General features: G+C 50.8%; 1 long non-coding RNA gene and 1 pseudogene across 1 annotated transcript in view; both read left to right on the forward strand.

The window, feature by feature from the left end:
• Positions 1–27404, forward strand: part of LOC141937303 (uncharacterized) — a 163688-nt gene that overhangs the window by 50232 nt on the left and 86052 nt on the right. Inside the window, exon 2 of the long non-coding RNA XR_012626884.1 lies at positions 15341–16110. This is a non-coding gene — a long non-coding RNA (uncharacterized LOC141937303). The remainder of the gene's footprint in view (positions 1–15340; positions 16111–27404) is intronic.
• Positions 504–7035, forward strand: LOC141937291 (SITS-binding protein-like; annotated as a pseudogene).

A 27404-nucleotide genomic window follows, 5' to 3' on the forward strand; every position in this document is an offset into this window, starting at 1 on the left:
TTGCATGAGAAATTAGTTCATTTTCAAAGAAAAAACAAAGTTTCACATGCTGAGGTGGTGATGGGCTCTTACTCAGCCATCTGCAAAACCCAAGTTGTGAAAATAGCCCCTGTTCTAACCACTTCTTAGTCCATCCAGGATCATACCTTTCCTGGTGGGCAGTTTCCATACCAGAAGAGTTTCATAACCCATCACATCAGCTTTACCACCTCCTAAGATGAAAAAGTGTCCCTGGGAGACCTTTGGGGAGTCAGCAAGTGGTGGGAGGTTGAGGAGGAAACCAAACTCTAGGAGCAAGCAGACTCAGACCAAAAATCCCCCTTGGCTAGATGAGCTCGACACCATTTTTCAAGCCAAAGCTCATCATGAAGGTCCAGATCTGACCCTGTTTGGACACCAGAAACAGTCTCCCATGCTGGGCTGCTTGATGACATGACCCCTTGCACCACCAAGTGGGGAAAATAATGTTTTCCTCTGGAAGATGGATAAAGCTGCTGTCAGGAATGACAGCCGCTTGGCGTAAAACACAAGCACAAATGAAAGCCAGGAGGAGAAATCCTCCCTGCAGGACATGTCCCCCGGGCCACCCACATCACAAGGAGGTTGGTGCTTTGGGTTTGGGGGACCATGTGGCCGGGGCTGAGGGGGTGGCTGGGCTACCCCTGCTGGCCTCGTGGGTTTTGGTGAGCGTGTTCCCACCAGGGTCGGTGTTGCCATATGAGAAGCAGCAGCAAGACGATGGCTACAGCCCAGAGTGTGACTGTGCTGCCATCAAGGTGGGCCACCCAACTGTGGTCCTCATGAGAGCAAGCCAGAAGGAAAGCTTTGAATAGGGGATTTGGGGAGGAGGAGGAGGATTGGGGTTGCCAAAGTCAGCAGGGCAGGCACAGTGCATGGGAGTGGTATGGGGGAGTGTTGATTTCCCTCCAACGGAGATGCCGAGTTGTTGGAGAAACCCATATCTGACCACAGCGATGGCCAAGACAGACAGGCGTCGGAGCATTTTGTGTCCTGCAAGCCATCTAAAGACATTGGGTTTGTGCTTGTTTCCCCCAGAGCCAGTCACCTCCCATTCTTTGTCTAGATGAGCCCGCTGTACTCGGACTGGAGCCACGTGGGGTTGAAGGGGCTTATTCCCTCTGTGCTGCACAACAGCTTCTTAGGCTACAACTTCTTCATCCCCGATGCAGTAGGTAATAATTTCTTTTCTGCCTTTTCCCCTATTTCTGGCTTTGCTGCAGAGGGTTTTGCAGCAGTTGCTCAGGCAAGAGGAGCTCGGGAGGTGTGTTTGCACCACCTGGCTTAGGTGGGCTGTAGGAAGGCTCGAAGCACTTTGTTCCCGGTACCCAATTTTCTGCTGCGCTGACTTCGATTGTTGAATGTTACTAGGGAATCGGCTGAGGAACTGAAAACAAAAAAACATGTTGTAAATTTTAATAGGCAGCCCCAGAAGCAGGCAGGTCTCTGGGGATTCACAGAGAGCTGCCTCGACTGCAGGCGGTGGGCAGCCTGCCACCTCCCGCGGCTTTGCTGGAGCTAAAACCCACCCGGCAAAGGCAAGGAGGGAACCCACAGCCAGGAAACTGCACACCCAGGCTCCAGGGTGGGAACTAGATGTTCCTAAAACACCAGCAGCCCTGCTCCAAGTTTGCATTTCTGCTCAAAAGCACAATGGCTTGAGAAATCCTGAAATAAAAATGTTATAAAAGTTTAGAAACAATCCTTTGACTGGGGCCAAGCAGCTCGTTTTTCCTCTCTTCTTGGAGGTGACCAGGTTATTTGTGTTTAAAACATGCCCCAAACAGGCAGAGGCTGCAGGTGAAGTGTCAGACTGTAAAGACAGCCCTGAAAAAGGGGGTTGTTGGGCAATTTTTCAATTTGGCCTCTATTTTCTTTAGAAAACAAGGCTGAGGCAGTGACAGCATACCGGTTCCCTTCCCAAAGAGACGCTGAACCCATTGGTCGTGGCATTTGGTGCTGGGGTTGTGGCCCATCGGGTTGGGTCACCGCAGCTCGGGGCCACTCTGAATGGGAAAAGCCTCTGGAGAAAATGGGGCTTTGGCTGGTCTGGGTGAGCCCTTGGCATTGGGGTTCTTGTGCCACTTCTGGGGAAAGCTGGGCCAGATTTTGAGCAGTGGCTCCTAAGGACACTCCAGCCCCAAGGGCTTCATTTTCCTTTCCCTGTCCCATCCCATCCTCTCCTGTCCTTCCCAAGCCCCTCTCTAGTATTTCAGAGGGGAACTGGAATCCCCTTCCACTACATGTTTCTGATTAATTAGTTAGCAATAATCTGCTTCTCCACCACTTTTCACTATGAATTTGAAGGGATGCAAATTACAGGAGTATTTTCCCATGATGCTTCATCTTTGTACATCAAAGTGGCAGGAAAATCCAGCATTTTCCCAATGTTTTGCTTTGCAGGAGACAAATCCCTTTTTACAACGTTCTGCTAAAATTCAGAAACTCCTGAGACATCCTCCCCAGCACATCTGGTCTTAAAAGGGCCAGGGGTAGATGTCTGATCCACATTTGCTGATGACACTCAAGGAATAAAAACACAGGTGGGGAGGATTCAGCTCCTCTGGCAATGGGGTGAGGTGTCCTGCCCGCACAGAGTGCAGGTCATGTGGGACTCATCCCACCATGAGATGCCCCCAGGCAGCTTTACTCAGCTCCTTGTCCCCGGCAGGAGGGAGCCTGGCCGGTGACATCCCAGAGGACCCGGAGCTGTACATGCAGTGGCTGCAGATCGTGATGTTCCTCCCCGTGATGGCCTTCGGCACGCCGCCCTGGCTCTGCTGCAACGCCTGTGTACGTGCCCCCATTCCCCACAGAGGAGGACACTGTCCCTCGTATGACAAACACTTCCAAAAGCCATTAAGGTCCCTACTGGGGAAAGCTGAGGCTAAAAATCATTGTCCTCTTCTTGCTACCCCCAAAATCCTGCGCTCTGCCCCAGCACCCAGATCGCTGTATGCGTTCAGCAGTATTTTTGCTGCAAAATTAACGTGAGTTTTTTGTGGCTTTAAACTTCATGGCTCTGTGCAACCATGGGGCTGGTATATGCAATGCCTGTAGAAGTGACAATAATCGTCATGTGTGTCTCCTTCCCTTTTGCTGCTGGAGTTGTTTAATTATAGTTTGATCAAATAGTTAATGTCTACAGTAGGGCGAAACCTGCAGATTCACATTCAAGATCTGTTTAAACAGTTGGGGGCACTTTTCCCAGGGATGTCCCCTTTAGGGCAATAAAAGGGGAGAGCGTGTCTTAAGACTGGGGACACAGGGGGAAACGTCATTAAATGTCTTTGCCAGCAACAAAAGAGTTTGTTGCTTTCGTTAGACACGAACACCCCGGCGGATACCACCTGCCAGCGGCTGTCCCTGGCTTTTGCACCTAAATGGGAATAAATCCCCTGAATCAGCCCTGTTTGCACCTTGTTAGCTGTCATTACTTGATCAGGACATTGCAATTTGGTAATCTCTCTTCCCAAGGGAATATATATATTTTTTTCTTCTGCTTGCTTTGCTGTTTATTGGATGAAGGACTTGTCATGGGTTTCTTTTTCTTCCCCCACCCTGCAGGTACTGAACCTCACCCGGCAATGCATACAGAGGCACCAGGATTTCGTTGTGCCACTCCTCCTAAAATACAGTGAGGAATGGCTCAGTTCCAGGTACCCTATCTTCCGGCTGGCGTGGTGGCTCAGCCCCATGGATCCAACCGCTTTCACCGTAAAGGATGAATTTCTCATTGGAGATGAGGTAGGAAATGCAGGGACTGAATGTGCCCCCCAAGGGTAACTGGGGGTAATAAGGTGACCCCTGTGCTCGCCCGTCCACCCCTCTGCATCCTGCACTCATACAGAGGTGGTGTGAAACCAAAGGGCTGAGGGGACCCTGCTGGCTCCACCAGGTTTGCCATTTATTCAAAATGAAGGGTCTATGAGACTTGTTTGTTTGTTTGCTTAATATCAGGGTATTTTTCAGTCCTTTCTGCCAGAAGACATCTCCTGACGATCACCACTGCTCCTTTCTCCCCTCTTTTTGGGCTGTTAATCCCATTACATGGAGTTCCAGCCCGCAATAAGCAAGTAGCAGCACAAGTTAGGTGCATGCTCTCAAGCTCTCTGTGGCACGTTTAAGATGGCTGGATGCTTTTATCCGTTTTTCTAGTAGAGATTTAAACACGGCTGGTATCTGCTTCCCCAGAGTTTTCCTCTGCTGCTTCAGATTTCAGTGGTTTCATGATGCAAATACTCCTTGCAGGTATGGTGTTTTCACACTTTGGGCGTGGCATGTAGCGGGGAGTTTCTCCCTGCAGATGTGTCCTTCTCATCTTACTGCAGCTCACAAAGTCATTTAACACACAGAAGGCATGATGTTTGATGTGATGGATTGTCCTTTAAATCTAAAAGATCTTGGAAAGGCAAGTCAGGCCTTCTGAAGAAGACTTCTCTTAAAGAAAGCTCTGCCTCATCCTCCCATTTTTGTAAGGAGACATTTTATTTCATGCAGTGGCGTCACTTCATCTTTGTCCCTCCTGCTCTGCCTGGGTGCAGGATCCCAACAGTTCAAGATTTTGGCAGTTTCTACAGGTTTTTCTTTTCATTAAAGGCATAATCCTCAGGTCATATTATTGCACCCATTTTGCAGCAACATGTCAGTCTGTCTTTACAGGGGGATGTTGCTAATCATGGGGACATCATCTCCCTGGAAAAAGAAATCTCAAACCCAAAAGCAAAGCTCAACAGGAGTTTGTTTCTTGATTTAATAGAAAAGCAGCTTGTGCTGCAGAGTTCTCTTTTCAGGCCCTGCCTGCAGCCTCCAACAGACATTGCAATAACTGATTTCCAAGCTTGACTTTCTGGCCACAAATCCTGTGGATCCAATTCAAAGTTGTTTTTTTCAAAGGAAAGTTACTTTCAAAGGAGATTACTTTCAAAGAAGCAGCAGAAAGGCATTCTAGCAGAGAGCTCAGATAATCCAGCGGGAAGGTTTTAAAACACAAATCCTTGGCACAGATGACTTTGAGACCAGTGCTGTGCAAGCACAGAGGCTGGAGGGAGCCGAGGCATTTCTGCTGTCCCCGTGGGCTGTAGAGCACACGCTGGGGCAGGAGCAGTGGCATTAGTTATACCTGTGAGCAAGCTAAAGCCTAGTTCCTGCCCCCAAAAGCTCTCGAACTGAAAATCCCTGATGCTGTTGAATCAGCCAGGGCAGAAATGTGGCCTGCGTTAGTGAGGTGAGATGCCCAGTAAAATACCGCAAACTTGTGGAGAAAACAAAAGGTGGGAGCAGCTTTAGCCTTCTCTTCCAGGAGGTGTAAAGCTCTGGCTTGGCTGAAAGCTCCTAAACTATGGTAAAATGTGATGTCTGCTCCATAAACTTGTCAAGGCCAAGCATTTCTGATAAAACATGATGTGAATCTGGCAAAAAGCTCACCTGATTTTTTTAATTACTTGTTGCTTTTTTTTTTCCAAAAGAGCATGAGCCTGTGGCAGGAGAGCCCAGACAGGGGATGTTTTGACTTCCAAGCTGGTTTTTGGAAGCTGTAAGAATAGAAATGCACTCCAAAACTGGCTTTGGTGCAATTTGGAGCGTCATTAATAATAAACTATGGAAAATACACAGGGTAGTTCTGTCCCGGTGTGGTCTGAGGCAGGACTAAGCATTAGGACGCTGGGATAAAGCTTTGGGGCATCATCCCTCAGTGCAAGCAGCGGCTGTGGGGTGCTGATCAACACGGCTTTGTGCTATGGCTGAAGCCCTCCCACTTCTGAGTTGCACCCCAAGCTTTTCTGGGGGTAACTCTGGGCTGGAAGGGATAGCCCTGCTTTGAAATCTGACTTTCAAGCTGGGATTTGTACACTCATTTCTTCCAGATCTCGTTCACCCGGATCTCTTGGCAGCGCACGTTCAACCTGAATCAGGCTGAATGATGTATCTGTCAAATTAGCAAGAGTGCTCAATAAGCTCTTCTGTCAAATTTTTGCTGACTACAGAGGGAGACAAATACCTGCTCCCTTTGAGCAGACAGGACAGTGATGCCTTTGGGTTTCTGCGAGTGCTTTTGGGATGCTGTGGTGTGGGACTGCAGTGGTCAGGGTGGTTTTGATCCCTGACCAAAGGTCTCGAAACTGTATTTAACACTGCACAGCCATATTCCAGCACTGCTTGTGAGCCAATTTCCACTACTGGGGAAGGGAATTGGACCTGACTGCTGCTGAATCCTTCCAACAGAGCATGTTGAAATGTAACAGCAAAGAGACAAGTTGCACTGATTTGGCAAAAAAAAAAAAAAAATACTGGTGTGTGCTGGTTTGTAGCTGTGATGCAGCATCGCTGCTTGTCAGTGCCATCTGCCTGGCGAAAGCGGATGCTGCAAGAGGCCGGGAAGCCAGGTCTTGCTGCCAAATGTATTTGTAAAGGCCAGAGGGTCCAAAAGTGCCCCCCAAAGTGTGCCAACACTGTGATGTCTCCCTGGGACGATGGTGCCATGCAGTTCAAGGAGCGTCACGAAGTGGTGCAGGGATGAGTTGACCAGGACCTCCAAAAAAGGGATTTAAGGACTGATCCATAAATTTCATACCCAGTTTTCACTATTTGGGAAAAACAGATTTCTGATGGTTTTTTTTTTCTGTTCAGGTTTTCCAAATTATGAGCTGGATTGACTCGAGGGGCTGCTGCAGGCAGGGATGATCCCAGTCCCATGTAACCAAAGGCCAGTGCATCATCTTTTCTCATCATCTTTGTGGTTGCTTGCTTCTCCCTTCGGCCTCATGGTTTGCTGGGTGCAGGTAGCAGCATGTCCTGGCTAATCCTCCCTGAGCTAAATTTATTTTCTTTTTTTCACTGCAGGTCCTGGTTGTCCCAATAACAGAAAAAGGGCAAACATGGTGACATATCTACCTACCTGGAGAAGGGCACCTATGGATGGACATCAACACTGCCCGCATCTTTGACGGAGGCACTGTGCTCAGGAATTACTCTGCCAGCCTTGCAGAGGTCCCAGTTCTTGTAAAGACCTCCTAAACCCCCAGACTGCCACAGCTCTGGGACAGTTGACCTCTTTCAGAGCAACACTGGCCAAATGTGGTCACTCTGCCTTGAGACTACTTCAGCCTCTTTGCACTTTTCCAAGAACCCCTTTTTAAATTATTATTTCCACAGAAAATGTTTGAATCATTTATTATTTGCTGTTATTCTAAGAAGGCGGAAATGCAGCTGTGGCACAAACATCCCTCCACACAGAATGTTGACCTCTATCATTCCAGGGCTGTCCCAGTGAAATGTGTGTGTGTGTGTGTGTGTGTGTTTAGGTGGGCACACCAGCATTTCCTGGTCCCTGGCATCACGCTCAAAGGTGCTTCCCCAGCCAGAGAGTGGATTTTCCAGAACAGGAGACAAAGGAACATCAGCTTATACCAGCGGGGAGGTTTTGCAGTTAAAGAAATAAGTATAGACAAGGAAAACACACCATGACAGCTTTATTCATGTGTATGGGCATCCCACTTGCACAGCAGTACCTGCTTCTCACATCTGATGCAGGGAAGTCCTGGGTAGCAAGAGCCTGACTTTGAGGCTAATTGGAAAATTAGGTGAATGAGGCTGGGGACACCGGGGCCCCAGGGCCTCTCCATCCATGCTGGGGCCCTGACCTGCCCCAGGGAGGTACCCAGGTCCCCCCGGGGGCGCAGGACAGCCCCGCAGCGGCCTGATGTTGCTCTGGTGCTGTCACTCGCTGCCACCATCTTCAGAACCACCAAGCACAGGGATTTGCCTGGGGGGGCCCTGCCACCCTGGCCCCAAGTGGCGCCCCTGGCCCCGAGCAGCCCCGTTCCTCTCGGTGCTGGAGGGTGCTGAGCTGGGCGGTTCCAGGAGCCCAAGGCCAAGGAAATGGCCGCTGTCGCTCATGGCACACAGTCTGGCACCCACACAGAGACATGTGGGGCAGTGTCACGTGCATCATAGGGACATCTCTGTGAGATCACAGCCCCGTGGGCGGGGACACCTCTGTGAGGTCACAGCCCCACAGTGGGGACACCTCTGTGAGGTCACAGCCCCGTGGCCCCGCATCACGCCCACATGGCACTGGCCCCCAGTATAACAAAGAGCCGCCCAGGGCAGAAGCTCCACAGCTTCAGGTACACTGCTGCGCACCGGCTGGGGCTGCCATTGTGACGAGGCCAGGAACTGCTTTCCTGCCTTCCCAGCTCCTGCCTGCACGTGTCGCAGAGCTCAGTCACTGCCCTGCCCCAAGGAGGGCAGTGGTTTGACCAGGTGTTTGAGAAGCGAGAAAAAGTAGAGGAGCCTTAGGTGCAAGGTATCTTGTTTGGACTTTTAGTCAGCCCTGACGTGCGCAGGCTGTTGGACTAGATGGGCATTGTAGGCCCTTTCCAACGGCATGATTTGATTCAATTTGATTCGATTCTGTTTGATTTGATTCGATTCAATTCGATTTGATTCTGGATCTGCCTGGCAACTGAGAGAAAACTCCCTGAAGGTTTTGGCCTGCGTGCGGCCAAGGCACATAAGCGCCCCTGATCATCAGCTCTCCTCTCTGCAGAGATGCTCCAGTCTAGTCCCTTTGGCATAACTGTGGCCCTGTGTTGGACTCTCCAGTATGTCCACGTCTCTCCTGTACTGGGCAGCCCAGCGCTGGACACAGTACACTTGCCAAATGGGGCTTTTTTTTCCCACTTTGGTTCCCAAGAGCCCTGAGATGTCACCAGAGAGTCACTGTGACTGTTACATCACCCCCGTGGAGGCGTGGGGCAGTCCCGAAGGGCCACAGTGTGGGAGGTCACAGCTGTCTGCAGGTGGGGGGACCGGACCGGACCCCCATCCTGCAGGCTCACTGCTGAGGGCGCATAGAGGATCTGCCAGAGGGGGACGTCAGTCCCGACCTGCCGCACCCCCACCCTCGTGCCGCCATCACGGCGAGGCCAGGAACCGCTTTCCTGCCTTCCCAGCTCCTGCCTGCTCATGGCCGAGAGGTCACTGCCCTGTCCACAAAGCAGGAGCACACAGAGATGCCCCCAGTGTCACTCGTCTGCCCCAAGACAGTCCCTGGCGTTGGTGGCACCACCGGCACAGCCCCCGGGCAGAGCAGACGCCTCTTCAGCAATACTGCTGCTTCCTGCAGGTCACAAGTTTTGTCTGTCTCTCGTTTGCAGTGCAAGATAGCATTGAAGGAGGAGAAGGACTTGGCAGAACAGGGCGCATCGTCCCCTGCTGCAAACACCAGCCAGGCACCCCAGGCCGCGCTGCTGGATACCCCTGAGGACCCAAACGGCTTCGTCGTCCTGGAGAGCACCGGCTACACGCCCTGCAGGAGCTCGTGCAGGCACTGCTTCTGTTTGTCCTGCATAGAGGAATGGGCCCGCAACCAAATCATCTGCCCCAACTGCGGCCATGTCTTCCACCACATCTTCCCCCAGCTGAGCCACAAAGTGCATGACATCACACCTGGCGACAGTCCAGGGAGATCTCGCTGTCGCTCTGCACAGAGGAGGCGGCAGCGGCGACGTGGCTCTTATGGCAGAGACCATGGTAGTGACCATGCCAGGGCCCCCGACAGGAGCCAAAGTAGGTCCCAGAGGTGGCACCACCATGGCCACAAACAGGCCCAGCACACCCAGGGCTACGACTCCTCCAGAAACAGGAACCGAGTTCACTGGGCGCACCCATGGGGTCCCCGCAGACAACAGCAGTGGAGGGAGGACAGGGAGCACCCCCGTGCCTGGGACAGCCACCGGAGCAGGTCCCCCAGGCAAGGCTGGGAAGTCCCCATGGCGCACTCGGGCACCATGGCCCATGATTCCTCGGCAAGGTGGAGGTGGAGGAGCAGGAGCAGGAGCAGGAGTAGGAGTAGGAGAAGGGACCCTCAGGGCCAAGCTCCAAGTCGCAGCGGCTTCTCCAGGAGTACCCGTTCCCGACGCAGGTCCCGCAGCACCCGGGGCCGAGAGCAGCGGGAGTGTCGAAGAATGGACTGGGAAGGGGGCCAAGCTCTGAGCCACAACCAGCAAATCGCAGCTTATTCTGGGACAAGAGCCCAACATCAGCAGGGAGGCCGTGACTACTACAGACAATGGCAAGTGGTAAGGAGCCAGTCCCGGCGCAGGTCCCACAGCACTGCCGGGCACAGGGGCTGGTAGCACACCCTGGCAAGAAGGCACACAGCGCTGACCCCCTGACCAACAACTGCTGGGGGAGCACAACGAGCCCGGGGACACAGAAGGCCCTCGAGGGGGTGGTTGTGCGACATGTGGACGGTGGCAGTGGCACAGTCACCCCACTGCTCCTGCTGACGAATGCCACCCGTGGCACAAAGCCCTCCCGTCATCCCCTCCCAGGGCAAATCATGGCCTATGCTCGAGCAGGGGCAGCCGGAGCAAGCTGCCCAGGGCCGCAGCCAGCCAGGCCTGGGTCAGCTCTCAGGACGGAACCTGCAGAACTCCTCTGGGCAACCTGTTCCAGGACTTCACCTCGCTCCAAATAAACACGAGTTTTGCACCGCACTTGATGGGGCCTTGAGCTGAGCAGGTCTGTGTTGCGGGAGGATATCAGACCTGCACAACTCTATGAGAGTTATAACAAGCAAAGCCATTTATTTTTCCAATAGTACATACTTATGCTCTCGCCAAAGCTCTTACTTCATAATCAGCAAATCAGCAATTAGACAGTTATCAACCTTTTCTCCTATCAGCATCAGACCACTCTAACATGCACTGTGCAGACCAGTCACCTGCTCATTCACGCGCTGTTCATGCGGCGGTAACTTCTCACAGTTCAGTACTTTCCCACAGCTCAGTGTTGCAGCTGTCCGTTGTTTTTCCCTGCCACCTTGGCACAACTCAGCAGTTTCTTATCTTTCCCCAAGGCCTGTTTCTCATCAAAGCCTAGCTGTTGATTCAGACGCTGTGCAGGGCTGACAGGCTGATGCCTCCCACAGGTCTGGGGAAGGGCCTGTAGTGGGCTTACAGCACCCCGCAGCCTGGCGCTGCTGCAGCCTAGCGAGCTGCCTCCTCAGGAAATGGCTGTCTAAGGGACACTCACCTTCAAGGCCCGGTGCGCCATTACGGTTCACTTTGGAGCTGTTGTTCTGCTCACACCGCCACAAATCTCAACTGGGACAAAGCCTGACAGGAGTTGCAGTCCCCGGGCTGCCACGCCCCACTGGCTGCAGCTGGCATAAAACTACAACTCCCAGCATGCCCTGCACACTGTGGTGGCCCCTCAGAGAGGTGGCAGAGGGGGCGTGGTGCACCCTGATCCATGTAGTTGCAGTGTCGCATTGGGCGGGTGGCAGCGGCAGGGGGAGACTCCATTTCCCAGCGGGCCTGGTGGCGGCGGGGGTGAAGTCGGTCAGCGCCAAGATGGCAGTCGATAAGGAGCTGCTGGAGCTGGACCTGTACAGCCTGTTGGGGGTCGGCAAGAAGGCATCGGAGAAGGAGGTTAGGGCCTGTAAGGAACTGTGTTAGACTTTGTTTGTCTCAACATTGCTGTTGCACCACCACCATTTCCTGGCCTCGGCACCCTGTTGCCATGGACGAGTACGTTCTGAAGGAGACAAAGGGTCCCAGACAAAACCACGACATCTGCCCGAAGCTAAATCGGGGTGCGGGAGACATGCGGGCCGGGATAACCAGCGCCTGGGCATCTGCGCATGGAGGACCACGGGACCAGGAGCCCCATGATCAGGATGAGACGTGCAGGCTGGCACGAAATGGGCGGAGGCTTTTGGAAAAGGTCGAGGGGGATGGGACAATAAAAGGACTGCGTACTCCTCCCTTGGGGGCACTTTCTTCAACACCTGTTACTTGGAGCCGGGACCTCAGCGGAGCTTGGAGCACCATCACCTGCACCGAGCCTGAGCCAACAGAACATCACTGTATCCCTGGTGGTGGTGGTAATTAGCTGCATATCTACTGTTTTCCTTGCTTAGGGATTCTGACTTTCCTCTTGTTTTCCTCTCTGTCCTATCGCTATTACTAATTGTTATAGCAAATAAAGTAAACAAGGTTGTACGGCATCTGACCTTGTTTGTGTCTTAATTTCACTCCTGGGATCGTTTAAGAACCCTTCCCGATATCGGATCGGGAAAGGAACGTAGGCCGGGAACCCTCACGGAGCCGCCGAGGGGCTTGGACCAGGGCCTCTCTCTTCCCTCCCCTGCCCGCCCCTCGGTACCGGGGTCTGTCGGCGAGGGCAGAAGGCGTCTCAGTCGTGGGGCTGCGTTTGCTGCTCTGCAGGTATTGAGTTGAGTGGTTGCTCCACATGCTGTTTTAATAGGACATCGCTGCCGCAGGCTGCTGCGTGCTCAGCTGGGGCTGTTAGTAAGTGGGAAAGTCCCTTTTTTCTGATGTTGGCTTTGCTACATGCAACTTACCCTTCCATTTTCTCCTCTTGAGCCTGGGAGGTGGGACTTTGGAGGAGGATGAAATCAGTTGGAGCGAGCTGCAAAATGTGTCTCGGACAATATTTCTCTTTGTTTGTTTATGTGCCTTCAAAAGGAAAGCTCCTCGTGTGTTTACCAAAAATCCAGTTGTTAGAGGTTGGTCTAAGTACTGCACGTTTCCATAAGTCCTCTTGTTAGTTTTGTGGGTTGGAAATGACATGTTTCCCTTTTTAATTTAATTGGTAAGTCAGAAATAAACACAAGATTTGAGCAACTGAACTGGAAAAGTGACTTTTTCAGGGGAACTAAGGTGCTGAGTACCGTTGCTGCCACCATAATATGGACCCCCAGGACCCTTGGGGTGACACGGGTGACCAGACCCAGCTGGCTCTGGTGTGAGTGCTCATTCAGGGGCTTTCCTACCCTCTAAGGCTCGGCTCATGCTGACTCCAAAAGGCAGTTTACCGCCACAGAAAAGGGATGTTTCCACTGTGACTCCTCAGCTTGCAGCCCCACTGCTGTTTGTTCTGGAGGTAGCACATCACCAAAGCACTGAGGAGTTCAGGAGAAAGACGTTGGGCCAACTGCAACATTTCAGTGCCGTCCTGAAGGCCCTGGGCTGTGCCCCGGCCACCGACCACCTAGGACCGCGTATGATATGCGAGCCCAGGATCCTCCATGAGACCTGGTGTATGGCTCTGCTCCTTGCCACAGGAGCAGCTGCCCCAAGTGACGTGGGTGGAACTCACCTCAGAGGGGGTGGCAGGAGGCTGAGGACATCCCTGCCTGTATGTGGGCATGATGATGTCACCATGGCCACTGTGACCCGCCAACAGTGTCCCTGCTCATATATGGGGGTGCCAATGTCACCATGGCCGCTGTGACCCGCGGGGACAAGCCTATAAAAAGGATCGCTGGGCTCAGGCCATGTGTCAGTGCGACCTGGGAGGTGAGGAGAGGGCAGGGGAGGGATGGGGCTTGTGGGGGGGGCTGCCGAGGGAGGAGGGGGGGTCCCACACCTCGGGGCACTGGGGCTGTGCTGAGAGCTGACCCGCGCCACGCTTCTCAGAGTCAGCCGAGGAGCATCTTGGAGAGACACCCTGCTGCTGCTGGGACAGGGACACTCCCAACGATCGCTGTGGACATGTCCATGTCTGAGAGAAAACAGGAGTCCCCCGACTCGATGGAGGAGGGTGAGAGCAAAGTTTCCCTCCCACAGCACAGCAGAGGGGCTGTCAGGGTGGTCAGCGTGGGGCCGAGTGCTGTGGCAGGGGGAGGCAGTGCCTGCGATGCCCCTTCCTCTACACGGCCCCCAGCCCTTCCCCTCAGCCCCTCAGGGACGGAGCAAGCCCCTGGGGACAATCCCTCAGAGATGCTTCCCACGGCCCCGCAGAGCTGCTCATTCCCACCAGCATTTGCTCTCTCCCCTCCAGTGTGCGTGCTGTGCGGCCGGGCAGCGGCGGACCTGGATCTCTGTGGGCACAAAAACAATCTGGAAGGGCTCTGTGCCCATCTGTTTTGCCTGGTGAGTGCCCTGGGGCTCCCTCCAGCTCGCCAACAGGCGCTCCTGTCCATGCTCTCCTCATATCACAGAATCACAGAATCATTCAGGTTGGAAAAGACCCTTGGGATCATAGAGTCCAACCATCAGCCCGACTCTACAAAGTTCTCCCCTACACCGTATACCCCAACATCTCATCCAAAAGACCGTTAAATACATCCAGGGATGGGGACTCCACCACCTCCCTGGGCAGCCTATTCCACTGTCTGACCACTCTTTCTCTGAAAAAGTTTTTCTAATGTCCAGTCTCTGAACCTCCCCTGTTACAGTTTAAAGCTGTTCCCTCTTGTTCTGTCACTACCTGTGAGAAGAGACCAGCACCAACCTCTCTACAATGTCCTTTCAGGTAGCCGTAGACAGTGATGAGGTCTCCCCTCACCCTTCTCCTCCTCACATTAACAGTCCCAGCTCCCTCAATCTCTCCTCACAGGATTAGTTCTTCAGGCCCTTCACCAGCTTCGTTGCCCTCCTCTACACTCGCTCCAGCACATCGAGATCTCTCTCATATTGAGGAGCCCAAAACTGGACACAATACTCCAGGTGTGGCCTCACCAGTGCAGAGCACAGGGGGACTATCACCTCCCTACTCCTGCTGGTCACACTATTTCTAATACAAGCCAGGATGCCGTTGGCTTTCTTGGCCACCCCGGCACACTGCCGGCTCATGTTCAGCTGCTTGTCAATTAGAACCCCCAGATCCTTCTCTTCCAGACAGCTCCAGCCACACCTCCCCAAGCCTGTAGCCATGCAGGGGGTTATTTGTGGCCCAAGTGTAGGACCTGGCACTTGGCCTTGTTGAAGCTCATCCCGTTAATGTTGGCCACCGATCCAATCCATACACGTCTCTCTGTAGAGCCTCCCTATCCTCATGCTCCCGCTTAACTTGGTGCCATCTGTGAATTTACTGATGATACACTCTATGTCCTTATCAAGATCATCAATAAAGATGTTGAACAGAAATGGTCCCAACACCGAGCCCTGAGGAACACCACTTGTGACCGGCTGCCAGCTGGATTGAGCTCCACTGACTGTGGCAACTGAGGCACAGACTCTCGAAGAAATCCAGAAAGAGTTTATTGTTACAACAGTACATACTTATGCTCTCAGATGCTGTCGGTAAAGCTCTTACCTCATAGTTAACAAATAAGCAATTAGACAGCTATCAACCTTTTCTCCTATCAGCATAGGGCCACTCTTAACACGCGCTGTGCAGGCCAATCACCCTCTCGTTCACGCGCTTTTCTCGCGGTAGCATCTTCTCGCAGTTCAGTACTTTTCCACAGTTTAGTGTTGCAGCTGTCCGTTGTTTTTCCCTGCCACCTTGGCATAGCTCAACAGCCTCTTCTCTTTCTTCCAAGGCCTGTTTTTCATCAAAGCCTAGCACTTTCTCACAGGCTGTGCAAGGCTGACAGGCCAATGCCTCCCACATCTCCCCTTTCTTTGTTTTGCAGCTGCACCTGCAAGACTTGTTTCAAGACTTTATCAATTAAGGGTTAAGCAAACTTCAAAAAACACAGCATACTTAAAATAGTTTCACAGAAGGTTAGAAACAATACAGCAGTTACAGTTACTAGTTAAAAAGAGTAGGCGAAGTTCATTACCCATAATTAAGGGATATGACTAAATACTACAAAAGTAAACAGTAAGGAAAATACAGAATAGCACACTTACTTAATGGGGTACTAACATTCAGATCCGCAGTTGCTGGGGAACCCTGGATGCAGCGAGAATTTAGAGTACCCTTCCTCACAAACTGGAAATCCTACGCGATGCGTCCATCCGTAGGTGAGGCATCCAACATCGCTGCAAGCAGGTCCAGCCTCATATATCTAAATCAGCAGGCCAAAATAACTGGCACTTTTCTTTGAGCGGAAACATCTGATCTCACCCTCCTGTTGGGTTCCACACAGAGCCTGACCACCACTCAGGGGGGAAAACCAAGGGAGTTTCTAATAAGGTTAAACACTTGAGTTCTTAATATTGCTAAACAAAGGAAGTTGAATACACACATTCTTATAGCATTTCATCCTCATTAATAACTACATTTCATCTAAGCTACATCTTTCACTGGTGACTAATAAGCTTATATATTTCATTAATGAGTTTGAATTACTGTTAGCATTTTCTCTTAAAAGAGTTGGCAACTGTAGTGTGATTAAGGACAGAGATAGTGCATTTTGTCCTATTGCAGCAGCAAGCATTACCCATAGATTCTGCTTAAATGATCAGTCTGCAAACTGTTGGCACAGGGGCATCCACAGCACCCACAGCTGGCTCCTGAGTGTCCACCAAAGGCTGCCTCTCATGCCTCAGGTATGGTTGCACACACCTTGCCGATAACCACCGGGGACCTGTGGAGACACAAGCATAACCTCTTCCCCAGGTTATTAAAGGATATGGTCCTTCCCAGTTAGCACTGTCCAGGTTTTTTGCTAACACTTGAGCCTTGCCCTGGACTTCTTGTTGATCCGGTATCTGCGATGAGAAGTGACACAATATTGGTGGCACCTGTGAGACAGGGGAAATGTTTAAAAAGTTCATGACATATAATGCCTTATTTAGCTTTTCATGAGGTGTAGATTGATACCCTCCATGTCCCCCTTTTTTGTTGTTGTAATAGACGCTTTAACGTGCCATGCGTACGCTCCATAATGGCTTGTCCGGTCGGTGAGTGGGGAATGCCGGTCAGATGCTTGACAGCCCACTGTTGAAAGAAAGAAAAAAAAGAAACAGAAACATAAGCAGGTCCATTGTCTGTCTTAATCTGTCATGGCATGCCCAAGGAAGCAAATGCAGCTAAAAAGTGTCTTCACACATCGCGTGCTTTTTCACATGTATGGCAGGACGCAGACACTGCTCCAGAAAAGGTATCAACAGACACATGTACACATTTTAACGTTCCAATTGCAGTGAAGTGAGTGACGTCATATTGCCATAATTCTAAAGAGGCAAGTCCCCGAGGGTTGACATCACTAGCTGTTGAAGAGAGGGAGTCCTTCTGGCACTCAGGGCAAGTGGCAGTGATGTCTTTAGCCTGATGCCTTGATAAAGAAAACTGTTTTTGTATTGCTCTGGTGTTTTGGTGGAAAAATGCATGTGAAAGCCGAGCTTGCTCAAAGACATTAGGTACCACCTGTGCCACCACAGTCAATGCATCTGCTCGTCAATTGCCTTCAACCAAAAGGTCCAGGTAGTGCAGTATGCGCTTGAATATGTACAATAAAATAAGAAGTCTTGCGGTTATTTAATAATCGTAAAAGGGTGTACATTAATGTATAGAGCAGTGGATTATTAACGTCCTTCAGACATGAATTCTCTATACTCTGTACAAGATTGGCAACATAAGCAGAACCAGTAACAATGTTAATTGGGGTATCCCAGCGTTGAAATACATGGACTACTTGTCCCGATCCGATATCTGGGAGGGTTCTTAAACGATCCCAGGAGTGAAATTAAGACACAAATGGGGTCAGATGCCGTACAACATTGTGAAGTTTATTTGCTGTAACAACTAGTAATAACTGATAACAGTGATAGGACAGAGAGGAAAAGAAAGAGAAAAGTCAGAATCCCTAAGCAAGAAAATGGTAAAGGTGCAGCTAATTACCGCCACCACCAGGGATCCAGCGATGTTCCGTTGGTTCGGGTTCCTCCAATATCCAAGCTCCACTGAGGTCCCGGTTCTAAGTAACAGGTGTCAAAGAAAGAGCACACCGAGGGAGGAGTACGCAGTCCTTTTATTGTCCCAGTCCCCACGATTTCTTCAAAGAGTCTGCCCATTTCCACAGAGCTCAGTGTAATATGTGCCGCGCCGTGGTCCTCCATGCGCGCATGCCCAGGTGTTCATGGTGGTTGTGCTGGCAGGGGGTCGACCTGCAGTGCCTTCAGCCTTTGCATGTCTTCCTTGCCCCGCACCCAGCTCACGCACAGGTACAGCTTGGCAGGCACTGCCAAGGCTGTCATTGTTCTAGCCTTGAGCGGATGTCGTGGTTTCATCTGGGACTCTGCGTCTCCTCCAAAGCGTACTCCTTCAGAGCAACAGGATGCTGAGGCCAGGAAGTGGTGGTTGCGGAGCAGCGATGTTGAGACAAACAATGTCTAACACTACTGCAGCTAGCTCAACGATCTGTGGTGATCCCGGGGATCGAGTAATGTCTGCCAAATTTGAGTATGTGGGTCTTGCCATACTATGACTGACTTTCTTGTTTTTCCAGATCCATCAGTAAACACAGTCAAGGCTTGCAACGGTATGTCGCTGCACTTTGGCATGGCATATAATAAAAAATTTTGCTGTAATATTTTATGTGACAGACTGTGTACTAAAAGCTGTCCGGGGTAGTCACAGATCACTGTCTGGAATTCTAAAGACACTTGTATTAGTCATGTAACATGTGCATAGTAACCGGAACAATGATACACACAGGCTCCTGACCAGCAAGTAATAGTAGGCGCTGCCTACCTTTCATGATCAGTTTGGCAAACATTTCTGGATGAGTAGTGACCGTCTTGTGCATTTGGTGTGACAAAAAAATCCATTCAACAATAACAGGACTGTCACTAAGTGTTTCATCCCATTGAAACAGCAGAGCATAGGACTGCCCTGAAGGATTAAATAATATCAGTTGATATGGATGACTGGGCACACATGGCGATGCTTGTCTTTCTGAAATGGAGTTAGCCACATGGTGGAGATCTTGTTTTGCTTTCTCTGTAAGTACTCTGGGTGATGTCAGTGAAGGATCTCCTCACAAAATATCAAACAAGCCATGCTGATCATCATTAGTTAGGCCCAACAATGGCCGTATCCAATTTATAGCTCCGAACAGTTTCTGTAAATCATTTAAAGTCTTAACATCAGTTTTAAGTTCAACCTGTTGTGGGACAATAGTCTGTTCACAAATTCTCCACCCCAGGTACTGCCACTGTGATGATCTCTGTACCTTTTCAGGTGCTATTTGCAACCCCATTTGAGATACTGAGTCTTTGGTTAAAGCAAGAGCCTTTTCCATCACCTCCTGTGCTTCTGCTGCTATAAGGAGGTCATCCATATAATGATATATAACAGCCTGGGGGACCTGCATTCTAACAGGGCTCAAAGCCTTTGCAACAAACCACTGACACATCGTGGGGCTGTTTTTCATGCCTTGTGGCAAAACAACCCGGTGGTACCATCTTGCAGGTTCACTGACATTAATACTGAGAACAGAAAAGGCAAATTTAGGTGCATCATCTGGATGCAAGGGAATGGTAAAAAACCAATCCTTTAGATCAATTATTACAAGATGCCAGTTTCGGGGAATCATTGTTGGGGAGGGCATTCCTGGCTGTAACGTACACATATCCTCCATGGCATTGTTAATGCGTTGGAGATCTTGTAAAAGTCACCATTTATCACTTTTCTTTAAAATAACAAACACCGGGGAGTTCCAAGGACTGGTGGTAGGTATGATATGTCCTGCACTTAACTGTTCCTGAACTAAATCATTAAGGTGGTGCAACTTTTCCATTGGCAAGGGCCACTGACCCACCTGCACAGGTGATTGTGTTTTCCATGAAGTTTCAGGGTGGGTTTAGGGGTGGGTTGCGCTGCAGTGGCGATTAAGACAAATTTGACCCAATTTGAGTTTCCCATCGAGCCATACAGTCACGATCTCATAATGTAATAGGGGTTTCTAATATAAACGGACGAATAGTTGCTACCCAGTTTACTGGGCCCCTTACATGAATGAGATCTTTGCTTTGAAATGTTACAGCAATTCAAGACAGCAATTAACACAGAATTTCTGCATCCTGCTAGAGGAGATATTTCACCTATGACACTTAAAACACTTAGCCCGAACAAACAGGCAGCACCAGTGACCCAGCAGGCAGGCACTAGGGCGCTCTGTCAGAGAACTCCGCACTCCGCAGCTGCAGCTGGGCTGCGTCTCACACATGCAGAACAGTCACACAACCACACAAAGAGGCCCCTCACACTTATTACTCACACAACATAAAATGACAAACACTACAAACATCAAAACACCATTTAGAATATATAAAGCCATTGCTTATTGATTATGTGGTGTTGGCAGACAAGGGACGCCGCATCCCCGTGTCAGCACCTTCTGTAAAAACTGCTGCTTTTGGCATTGGGGGAGGACAGGTGGGCCGAGAACGCGGTGCCGGGCTTGGCCACCTGCGGTCGCTCTGCAGCGGTGGGGGGGCTCAGGGAGGCCCCGGGCCGCCGCCACCAACTCCGCGCTTGCAGGTGGGGGGGTGCGAATGCTGAGTACAGAGATCCACACACTCGGTTTTCCAGATAGAATACTGTGCCAGCGTTAGTACCGTTTTTAAAAGTGCCAGCCAATCCCACGGGACCAACTGATACCCATGAGCGATTGCCTCCAGTATACCTGTTGTAAATGAGTTTTGAGGCCCATCCTCATTAACGCTTTTCTGTCGTTCTTTAATAACAGAAAAATGCAGTCCTTCCCAACGTGGCTGATGTCCTGGCTCATAAACTACAGGAGCAACAATCTTTCTCGCCATGTCCATATCCCCTTGCACCAAGGCTTCTTGCCTCACTTTTACCCACGGATCATCCCCAGCTAAGGGAGGACACAGGCCAGAGTCTCTTTTAGGATTTACAGCGCCAGGGTCTGAAAGATTATCACAGTCTACAGGGTCAGCATATAAATCTTACTCCCGAGGTTCAACATATGTGTCCTTGCCCTCTGAGTTCTTATTCTCTGTGTTAACAGTCTGGCCGCATTCATTATTTTGTCTTTTTATTATCTCAAAAATAGTTCTCCATGTCGAAAAGAGTTCTGCCACAACCTCATTCCCTCGGGTTGCACAGTCCCACAGTCTTACTCCTGCTTCATCCCATATCAGAACAGTGAATATAGTAACCACAGCTGCTACCCAGTTTAAAATTCTCTTCAAGGCATGCAGATTAATATGCACCTTATATTGAGCTAACAGTCTTTCCATCAGTGTAAGCACTGACTTTTCTTCCAAGGGTATTGACCTACCCACAGCTTCCACCTAACACTGCTTCCCCACAGCTCACCTTGCTCATACTGCAACGGTGATTGATGCTGGCTTCTGCTTCCTTTGAGCAGCTACTTAAGTTCTGTGGGGGTTGTCACCAGGGTGATCCAAGTTGGTCACACTTATTTCCCACACACACGGGACACCATCTTTGGCAAATGAGGCATGGACTCCCAATGAAATCCAGAAAGAAAGAGAGTTTATTATTACAACAGTACATACTTACGCTCTTGGATGCGGTCGGTAAAGCTCTTACTTCATAGTTAAGAAATCAGCAATTAGACAGCTATCAACCTTTTCTCCTATCAGCATAAGACCACTCTAACACACGCTGTGCAGACCAATCACCCTCTCGTTCATGCGCTGTTCTCGTGGTAGCAACTTCTCACAGTTCAGTACTTTTCCACAGTTTAGTGTTGCAGCTGTCCGTTGTTTTTCCCTGCCACCTTGGCATAGCTCAACAGCCTCTTCTCTTTCTTCCAAGGCCTGTTTTTCATCAAAGCCTAGCACTTTCTCACAGGCTGTGCAAGGCTGACAGGCCAATGCCTCCCACAACTGACCACCACTCTCTGGGACCGTCCATCCAGCCAGTGCTTGACCCAGCAGACCGTACGCTCATTCAGGCCATGGGGAGCCAGTTTTTCTATGAAAATTCTATGGGGAACTGTGTCGAATGCTTTTCAAAAATCCAGGTAGACAATATCCACAGCCTTTCCCTCGTCTAACAGTAGGGTCATCTTGTCATAGAAGGAGATCAGGTTTGTCAGGCAGGACCTGCCTTTCATAAAACCATGCTGACTAGGCCTGATCCCCTGGTTGTCCATTATATGACTTTTAATGGCACTCGAGATGACCTGCTCCATGACCTTCCCTGGCACTGAGGTCAGACTGACAGGTCTATATTTTTCTGGAGCCTCCTTTCTGCCTCTCTTGTAGATGGGTGTCACATTTGCCACCCTCCAGTCCAATGGGACCTCCCCAGTTAGCCATAACTTCAGGTAAATCATGGACAGCGGCTTGGCGAGCACATCTGCCAACTCCCTCAGCACCCTTGGGTGTAACCCATCCGGTCCCACAGACTTGTGTGCATCCAAGTGGTGTAGCAGGTCTCTGACCACTTCCTCTGTAATTGTGATGACCTCATTCTGCTTCCCCTCCCCATCTCCCAGCTCATGCGGCTGGGTGTCCAGGGAACAGCCAGTTCCACTGCTAAAGACTGAGGCAAAGTAGGCGCTGAGCACCTCAGCCTTTTCCTCATCCTTAGTTACCATGTTTCCCTCTGCATCCAGTAGGGGAGGGAGATTTTCTCGAATCCTCCTTTTGCTGTTAATGAATTTATAGAAACATTTTTTATTATCCTTAACAGCTGTAGCCATGTTGAGCTCTAGCTGTGTATGGCTCTCCTAATGTTCTCCCTGAATAGCTTCACTACATCTTTATAGACCCGGCCCCTCTTCCAAAGGCGATAGATTCTCCTTTTGTTCTTGAGATCCAGCCAAAGGTCCCTGTTTAGCCAGGCTGGTCTCCTTCCCCACCTCCTTGTTTTCTGGCTTGCAGGATCAGCCTGCTCCTGTGCCTTTAAGACTTCTCTCTTGAAGTTATTATGTTTATATCTATCTTTTTGTATCTGTGTAGCTAAAATATTTCTCCTAAGATTATCCCTTGTTGAAAGGTGACCTCATTAGAGATATTTGTACTTAGCATATGGTTGAGGAGCGTGCTTTATTCTTTATGAAACTTGATCATGCTTCACTTTTCTTTGTTTGCAAATAGGAGAAAATCATCTGTGCCTGTGTGCAGCCAGTTCTCTAAGGAGAGCAGGTGGGGGATGGTGCAATGGAGCTGTCACCTCCAGCTGCAGAGATCGGTGGACAAGTCTGATGTAAGGAAAAGGGATGTAAATCCCAGCTGGCCAATGACAGAAATGGTGAGGTGGGGGGAAGTGAGGAGTAAGGTTGTCCATACAGTGCCAGACCTCGAGGGACTGCTTTTGCTACCTGCCCAGACCTCCTGAGATGACCCTCTGGATCAATAGCAATTGCAGAATGCTTCTATCATCTCTTCTCTAATCTAAAAAGAAAATAAAAATACCTTTAAAATAAAAAATAGTTTTTGTTATATCCTCTTTGAAATCTTCCTCCTTAACTACACTATGAAATAACTCCAATTAGCTGTACAAGCCTTGAAGATGTGAAGAAAACTAAAGGAAGAGAAATAGGTCATTACATTTTAATGAGCCCCATGGTGTATTTGGCCCTGAGTCCATGAACCTCAGATACTGAGGGTGAGCAAACTACTCAAGAAGTCAAAGTCAGAAGACATCCCAATGATCCTTGAAGCATTGATTGGCCCCACTGAGGACCATTACTGACAAAGCCTCCCCATGGACTCGTTAGAGCAGATAATTGGAGGCTGTGATTGCAGGTAGGCAAAGGCACTGTGCAGGTGGCTGTAATGCTGAGAAAACACTTGGTTTGTTTTATGAAGCAGAAAGGCCAAACCCTGGTCCTCAGGCCCTGGGAAGGCAGATCCTGCCCCTCATGCATGGCTTAGGGCTCTTCCTGGGGGCAGTGGGGTGTGTGGGTGAGCAATGCCAAGTGTAGGAAAACTGCACACCACCTCCCGGCTTCCCCAAGCAACAGTGAAGAGGAAATGAAGTCCAGAGCCTCAAAATAAAGTTTCTCCTAGTAGGCCTCAGTGGCAGAGGCAACTGCCATAGCCAAGGGGACAGAGACGCTGGTCCTGTTGAGGCCTTTTAGCCTTGCCACAGCCCTTGGCCATCTCGACTGCAGGCTGTCCTACACTGTCCCATGCCTGCACCTCTTTCCCTCATCAATGGGTCATCAATGAGGTCAGAGCAGGTTGCTCAGGCCTTCCTTTATTTTCAGCTTGAAAAGATCCAAGGATGGAGATGACACAAGCTGTCTGGGAAACCTTATCCAGTGTTTGACTGTCTGGACAGAGAGAAAGCTTTTGCTCATTTCTTTCAGCTGATGCCCATTGGCCCTCATCCACCCAGCATGCACAACACTGAAGAGCCCAGGCTCATTTTAATGATGACACCCAAGAAGATATGGGAAGGCTGTTACTAGGTCTCCCCAAAGCCATCTCTTCTCCAATGGCTTTCTGGGCTGCATTAGGAAGAACACTGCCATCAGGTTGGTAGAGGTGGTCTCAGGGCCTTCAACCCTGCCACCTTCACTCACAGTGCAGCCAGAGCTGCCCTCCACATCTCCCACTGGTCCTCCCCTGCCTTCTTGTGAAAAGCAAGTCCAGGAGAGCATTCCCCCATGTTGGGTCAGGGATCACTTTCCACTTTCCCTTCAACCAAGGCCTTCCAGCGGAGTTCCGTGGTCTTCAAAGTCCCCACTGGTTACCAGATCCTAAAATTGTGTCCCTTCCTCCAGCTGTCTAAAGGACACTTCATCCTCCTGCTATCCTTCACCAGGAGGTTCACTGATCCTGACCAGAAGACCACTGTACATCGAGGAGTCAGTGATCCTCATAACAGTAAACCTGAGTAGACCCAGGCCTGTGCTGTGCTGGGCTGTGCTCCATGTACAGCTTAGGCTTCAGGCCATGCTGTGCTGAGTGTATCCCTTGGTCTCAAGTTAAACTTGATTGTAGAAGAGAGGAGTGCAGGAAACTTCCACCTGTCACTGGCAGTCAGGCAATGTGCACGTTCTTACCTTTATACAAAACTGCAGCAACAAATTCCCATGTGAACATTGGTTTTTTGGGCAGTAGAAAAAAAACCGCATCCTGGTGCAAAACAACACTCAAGTCTGCTGCTGGCCTGTCAGGGATTCTGGCAGATGTGACCTCACAGCTGCCTTCACAGCCGTGCACCTTCTTCTGGCCCACGAGATCCTGAGGCACAGCTGACCTCATCAGAGCATTCCACCCCATCTCTTCTCCATGGCCTACGAGGTGATCAGAGACAGGTCACCTCACATTCCTCTTCCAAGGCATTATGGCTGCTCTAGAACCTGTGCTGCCCCCAAGGGCTGAACAGCCTAAGTCAGGGTTAGGAAAGAGATTGAAGTGACGAGGTCAGAGTGTGGGAACGAGGGCTTCGGAGGGTTAGGTGTTGAGGTTGGGGTTTAGGGATTAGAGCTCACCTTTCAGGATTAGGGATTAGGCAAAATTTAGGGACAAATACCATTTAATATCTTGATCAACAACATAGATAGTGGGATAGAGTGCACCCTCAGCAAGTTCACAGATGACAGCCAAGCAGAGCAGTGCAGTGCACTCTTGAAGGAAGGGATGTCATCGAGAGAGACCTTGAAAGGCTTGACTATGGGGCCCATGTGAAGTCTTGAAGTTCATCAAGGCAGAGTGCAAGGTCCTGCACTGACAAGGTGGTGAATGAATTGAGAGTAGCCTTGCGGAGAAGGACTTGGAGATACTGGTGAATGAAAGTTGGACAAGAGCCAGGAATTGGTGCTTGCAGCCCAGAAGCCAACCATATCCAGGGCTGCCTGAAAAGAATTTTATCTAGCAGGTCAAGGGTGGTGAATTTCTCCCTCTACTTTGTGTCAAAGACAAAGTGTGTGGGTATGCTGGCACGGACTTCTTGAAAGAGCGGATGTCCTGCCACTCTCAGGACAATGCTGATTCTTTTGGGGATTAGGTTGCTTTCCCATTAGTCTTCACCAACAGAAGATACCCACACCTGCTGAAGGAGGAGGACTCCTTCTTTGGGAAAAGCACCATAAGGTGAGTGGTAGGACAGCAGTGAGGATGGGATGTGCTCAAGGAATGGAGCAGTCTCTGAAAAGGAGGAGATGCCAGGAGCTTACCATCACCCTCAGTTGTTCACAGATTGCAGAGCACCCTGCATCTTGGACTCCTGCTTTGGCTCTGCTCAGGCAGAGCTGTCCCTTGGGGCAGAGTGCCATCCCTTCCATACCCCCGTGCAGCCTGAGGCACAGCCATCCCAGGTTAAACCTTGATGTCAGCCTTCCTTTTCTCAGTATCAGGAGCATCTGAGTTGCCAGGGAAGAGGTCAAGGTGCTGGTGTCTTCTCTCAAGCCTTGAAGGACTGAGGAAACAAACAAACAGAAGGGAGAGACAGGACATGCCTTTATCCGCAAGGGAGCCTGGCCTCCTGCTCCAGGCAGAGCCATTGCAGACAGCTCTTCCCATGGCCAGGAGGGAGCCAGGGGATGAATGGCTCAGCTGGAGGCTGTTGGTCAGGAACACCCCAGGGACCCCTGAAATATCCCCCTCCCCATTGAGGTACTGGGAGCAGACCCCCTCCCCCTGGATAGGGGGGAGCTCAGTGCTAGAGTCCTTCATCCTCAGCACCAGCCCCCACTGACAAACCATTTCCCTTGCAGTGGCCCTGAAACTTCTCATACTGTTCCACCACGTGGTGCCCAGTGAGCCCGAGGGACACGCAGCCTGTCAGGGACCTCGCTGCCCAACCTGCCCAGCAGCACATCTCCTGCAGGAAGGGCTGAGCCTGGGGTTCTCCCAGGGTACAGCATGAGGGGTGTGAGATTGATGAGCCTCCTTCCACCCCCACCTGTGCAGGAAGGGGTGGTAATTGGTGGGAGTGGGTGACTGGGTGCCCCACAGGTTCCCAGGCCCTCCGCTTGGACATTGTCGCTCTTGATTTACTGCCTCAAGACCCTGGGACAGGGAGAGGCCCTGGGGTCATGACTCAACAATGAACCTCAGAGCCTCACATGGCAAGGGCTTCTGCAGGTTTTACAGGTGTGGCCAGCTCTGGCACAGGTAATGCTTGGTTCTGCTCCTGTTCCTGGACAGCTGGAGAGAAAAGAAGGGTGCAGGGTTGGTGTAGAACTGCCCCGAAACCAGGCCATCCCCCTGCACAGGGTCACACTCCCCATCCCTTCCCTCCACCAGGACATTCCCAGCTGCCCACTGGGAGCCATGTGGCATTGAGATCAGAGAGAGAGGGGCGCTCCCAGGGGATGCTCTGGTGCCATCCTGGTGGCAGGGCCCCCTTCAACACCCCAATGGGGAGCAAGGGGCAAGGAACCTGGAGCAGAGCTGGCCAGTGCTAGAGGAAAGGCAGCAGGTGTGGAGCACCCAGCCAGGGGCTCTGGGCTGCAGCAGTGACAGGGCAGAGCTCTCCATCTCACATGATGGGAACGGGGCAGATCTCACCCAGGCTGGATCGTGGGGGTTGGGGCTGTGCTTTCAAGACACTTGCCAATCCTCCACGCCTGTGCTGTCTGGGCTGTGTTTGCAATCTGCCCCACTTTCGGAACCATGCAGCATTGAGGAGGGCCTCTTTTGTTGTGGCTGCCCCCTCCCTGGAACTTCAGTAGGCAACCTGTTCCAGTGGCTAAGCACCCTCATCACAAAACATTTCTTCCTTATAGTAAATCTAAATCTACCCTCTTTCAATTTAAAAAATCTGCCCCTTAC

Source organism: Strix uralensis, chromosome 39 (assembly GCF_047716275.1).
Source record: "Strix uralensis isolate ZFMK-TIS-50842 chromosome 39, bStrUra1, whole genome shotgun sequence".
In the NCBI taxonomy this organism is placed as follows: Eukaryota; Metazoa; Chordata; class Aves; order Strigiformes; family Strigidae; genus Strix; species Strix uralensis.